Source organism: Cebus imitator, unplaced genomic scaffold (assembly GCF_001604975.1).
Source record: "Cebus imitator isolate Cc_AM_T3 unplaced genomic scaffold, Cebus_imitator-1.0 Scaffold150, whole genome shotgun sequence".
In the NCBI taxonomy this organism is placed as follows: domain Eukaryota; kingdom Metazoa; phylum Chordata; class Mammalia; order Primates; family Cebidae; genus Cebus; species Cebus imitator.
The window spans coordinates 2,945,393-2,950,545 of record NW_016107465.1 but is presented as its reverse complement, the minus strand read 5'-3'; the positions used below and the strand labels follow the sequence as shown (position 1 = coordinate 2,950,545).

The following is a 5,153-nucleotide window of genomic DNA, read 5'->3' as shown; positions in this document are numbered from 1 at the left end:
CCTGCCCAGGGACAGGGAGCCCATGACAGCAAGGGGGCTCTGGGGCCATGGCCACGTTTTATGATTGAGAAGCAGCTGGAGGCAAAAGAGACACATGATGATCTTGGTAGAATCAGCTGGGTCAGGGACCTGGGAGGGCTCCATGGACCAAACCCTGTGGTCACAGGAGGGGACCCAAAGCAGGGCTAGTGAGTGAGGTCCTGAGTGAGTGGGTCAGCAGCTGGGGCCCTTTCTCCAGCTGCCTACACCCCCTCCCATACTGCTGCCAGGGGGGCCCACCTCCAGGGAAATGGGGTAAGAAAGCAGCCCATCCTTGCTGCAGAGAGAGCTGGGTGGCTGAGGCCAGTAAGGAAGGGTGGGTCATGCCTTGCCACCTGCCCCAGAGGCCTGTGGGAAGAACACAGGTCAGGAAAGGTGGGGACAAGGGCTCAACAGGCTCAGATCCAAGATGGTGCCAAGATCCCAGCTTGCTTGCTGGGTCACCATGGGCTGGGGAACTGAGCTGGAGACTAGCAACTCTAGTTAGACAGGAGGCAGCAGCTTTGCAAGAAATTCCTTCACAGCTGCCAGGTCCTGAGGACAAGAGCTGCGCGTGACACCAGGATATGTCTTGAACTGGACCCTGGCAGATAGGACAACAGAATGGAGCTTCTCTGCCATCAGGACCCCAAACGATATGGACACTATGGGGTCCAGCTTCCCATGGCACTAAGTGATTGTCAGGTCCTAGACACTGCTGTCGACTGCCTGGGGGAAGACCTAGTGCAGAGGCAGCCAGCAGCTCAATGCTACAATGCCAGCCAGTGGGCCAGGTGGAGGGGCAGAGCCCTGCCTTGTGAAAAGCTACCCAGGACAATTTGATTGGCAGGGACCACATTCTTCATCTAGTGCTCAGTCAAGGCCTTGACTTGGGGGAGGAGGAGTGACTGGATGTGGGGAAGCTGCCAAGGGGCCCAGGAAGGGAGCCAGGCAGAGGCACTGCCCAGTGCTTTCCTGGGGGGACAGGGAAGGGAGGAGGCTGAGGAGAGGCTGGGACCTTAATTTCTCTGCTGCCTAAATGATGCCAGCCTTGTCCTCTGAGGCACCTGGACCCAGCCCCATCAGGTCAAACAAGGAGGGCATCACCATCTTCATGTTCAGTGTCACAGAGATCCTAGGCACACGGGACAGATTTGGATGTAATTGACCGGCAGCTGGATGGTGAAGAGGGCTCAGCCCAGCTGTGCCTTTAGGAAGGATGGGAGAAGAGGCATCAATGGAGGAAGAGATGGTATGGTTTCTTTAGACTTGAATTCAGGTTTATAATTTATTTCCTCTGCAGTCTCCAATCTGTTGTTAAGCTTGTTTAGTGAATTCTTCATTTCTGGTATAATTTTTACTTTCAGCATTTCCATTTGTTTCTTTTTATAGTTTCCATCTCTTTGCTGAAATCCCCACGTGCTTATATGTCCTGTCCACATTATCTATCAAAAGCTTTAACATGTTTATTTAAAAGTTCCTGTCTGATCATTCCTTTCTCTGGATCTGTTTCTGATGATTGTTTTTTCACTTAACCGCTCATAGATCACATTTTCTTGTTGCTTCATGTGACTTATAATTTTTGATTGTATGGTAGTCATTTTCCTTAAATAACAGTAGAGTTTGAGATAAAGAACATTTACTCCTTCTTCTTTCAGGCTCTGAGTAGGGCACACTCATTTGTCATTGATTTGGGTTTGGGCTCTGCTGCCACTTTAGTTTGATTCCATTCTTCACTGGCTTCAAATATTTTGAGGGTAGAATCAAGACTTCCTTTTCAGTAAGAATTAGAGACTGAACACTGGTGAAATCCCAAGGATCTCCTTTTCCTTTACAGATGAACTGTCTGAATTTTGAGCCTTGGGAGATCTTTCTTTGCTTTACAGCCTGGCTCCCTGCTTTCGGGGTCTTTGGGAAGTTCTCGTTGCTTTCCAGTTTTGCCTGCAGGGCTCTGTGCCTGGAGATATCTGGTCTGCTACCTCACTCACAGTCTTTGGAAGGCTGCTGCAATAAACTCAAGAAGGCTGGGTTGCCTCAGAGAGATTTCTTGAGGTGTTCTGCCCCACCCTACTCTGTGGAAGTCTCCCTAGCACTCAGTATGGGCCCATGTGCCTCAGATGTTTATTAACATAGAACACACACTTTCCCCCAGTGTACTGTCTTCACTTAATATATCCTAGAGATCACTCTACATCCAGATACTTCTCAGTACTTTGTATGACTGCACAGTATCTCATTGTATGGCTCTAACATATGTTGTTCAGTCATCACTTTTTATGGAAAGTTTGATGTTCTCAGTCATTTATTATCATCATAGTGTTGCAATGAATAGCCTTTCATATTTTTTCCAGTCAATCTTTGAGATAGAGCCCTAGAGGTCAATTGCTTGGTCAGACAGTGAGTGAATTTATAGTTCTGGATTTGTGTAAGTAGAGGGAAAGAAGATACTCTAGGCAAGGAGAATGGAGTAAACAAAGGCATCGAGGTGGAAACAGAGCAATTTGATCGGGGCATTGAGAGACAACTGGTCTGGTTAATATGAGGTATACAGATGGCAGGAAGCTGGGTGTTGGCATCAGTACCCATGATACTGATTGTTGCTGTGTGCAGGTGGGCTCGACTGCTAAGGCAACATCTTTATACTTCTGTCCTGTTGGTACTGGGCAAACACGGCCTAATTTTGACCAAGAAAATGGCATACTTCAAATGACAGTTTAGAGAGGTGAATATTGCCAAGTTGTGCATGATAGCTGGAGAACTGTCATGAGCCATGGAAAGTAACTAAGTGATTAATGGGATATTCCAGGTGTGAAATGTTCAGAGCTACTAACGGGACAAACAGAGAAAATGGTCCCAAATCTCTGAGGAATTCTTCCGCTCTCTGTGCTGTTTATACTCATACTTCTTTCTCCTAGAAGCTTCTGGCACTTATGTGCACATTTTTTTCCTTCCTAAGCGATTGTGTGTGACTTATGAAGGAAGAAAGAGCAATACGTCATATGTTACCATAGGGAGAAATGTCACTCAGAGGTAATTGAAATATGAATGTAGAATTCAATATAGTATATGGCTCTCATTGGTATGAAGAGAAGAAGGAATTCTTCCTAGAAATCAACTTCCATTAGGAGGACTTTATTCGTTAAGGTTAAAGTGATCTTTAACTTTTGGAGGGGAGTTACAGATGTGTATCAGTAATGACAAATGAGGATGTGCTATAGGAACAAATAGCTAAGATCTCCTTGGAATAAAACACCAAAGCTTTATTTTTTCCTCACACTACATGTCCATTTTGGGTTGGCAGGAGAGACCAGCTGATTGCAGACCGTCAGGGGCTGAGCTAATGAAGCTGCTGCCATTTTGACTGTTGCCAACCATGACACCAGAGGGAAAGGAAATGTGGTGAGTTTTGTCTCTTAAAGCTTCTGTCCAAAAGTGCCCCAAGTCACTTCTCACATTTCAGTACCCCAAGTCACATGGAGGTATTTATTCTAGAGGTGGGAGAGTGCCATCATCTTATGGGCCAGGAAGAAAGAAAAGCAAAAGATGTGTGATCATGCTGATAACTTGCACAGAATTACTCTAATAATCTTATGAAAACTGTGGACTCTCTCTCCCACAATATGCACAGATGTACACATTGCTGATACAATTTCATTTCAATTTCAAGTGGTTCACAAGCATCCTGAAGCCCATATACTGATACTGTAGAGATTCAACTACAGGGTGAGAACTGTAGTTCCAAATTATATACTCATTGCTGATTTCTCTACCAATATTTACCTATGAGCTTTCTCGCTCCCTTGCTCTCTTAAAAGCAATCTCAGTTCTTTTCACTTACTATGTAAAGTACTGTAAGAATCTAAACAGTATTAGACTGTGGGAATGTATTCTAGAGCAGCATAATCTAGCACAGTAAGTGAAACTGTCACTTGACAATACTATCACTTCTTAGCGATGTGATTAGTCAAATTGTCAATGAGGTTGGGCAAATTACTTAACATTCTGCATCTCAATTTTGTCTCCTCTAAAATAGAGATTCTAGAACCTTCTTCACAGGGTTGCTGAGCATTTAAAGGGATGGATATTTATGGGTTAGGACCAATATGTACTTTATCCCCTATAACTTTGCAAAGTTGGGTGGCATTGTGTAGGTATGGGCTGGAGAAAAGTGGCGATACCCATGTAAGCTTAAAGAGTTATTAGAAGAAGGTGGTCTTGTGTAATACCACAGGAAGACACAGGCTGTGCCCCTCCTGCTGATTTATGGCCAAGTTGCAGGAGCAAACAAATGAGACCATTGAAAACTGAAAGAAATCATAAGCCTAGTATGGATCGCTGCCAAGTGATTACTTCAGAAAATAAGTGCTTTAAATTCAGACAAGGAGAAGATTGCTATTAGCAGGAGGGATCATGGGAAGACTTTGTGGAAAAGGTGAGGTTTGAACTTGAAGGACTGCATTTGGGTTGGTGGTATAGAGGAGGCAGCCATTTTGCTCAGACGGAATGATGGAACAAAGCACAGGAATTAAATGAGATGATGCATGTGAACATACATGGGCTTGTTGAGCTTCTGGGAAATGTCCCACAGGGTTGTAATGACCAGGCTCAGGGCAGAAGTTGGGGAGTAGGGGCTTAGGCACTGGGGCACTTGGAAGGGGCTTGGTGTGGGAGAAGATGAGATCTCACAGGGGGAATAGGCTGGGGCTAGTCCTGAGCAATTCTGAAGTTTCAGTCCAATCAAGCTGCCACCTCCTATTATTGATTAGCACCACTGTCCCTCAGGAAGCCAGAGTTCCTACAAGTTCTCCCACTTCTTCTAGGAAAACCTAAGTAGTGTCTGAAATCCACCATTCCAGGGGTATTTGCATTCTAGTAGGGAGCAAAATCGTAAGCTAAAGTCACATGATGAACAAGTGAAGTGCTTTTTTTTCCCCCTATTTATTTATTTTATTGCATTTTAGGTTTTGGGGTACATGTGAAGAACATGCAAAATTGTTGCATAGGTACACACGTGGCAATGTGATTTGCTGCCTTCCTCCCCATCACCTACATCAGGCATTTCTCCCTTTGCTATCTCTCCCCAGCTCCCCACCCCCCACCATCCCTCCCCTATTTCCCCCCAACTGACCCCAGTG

General features: G+C 45.2%; 1 pseudogene; it reads right to left on the bottom strand.

Annotated features, from left to right (window-relative positions):
• Positions 1-517: 517 nt before the first annotated feature.
• LOC108314323 overlaps positions 518-5,153 on the bottom strand; it is a 13,976-nt pseudogene continuing 9,340 nt past the window's right edge.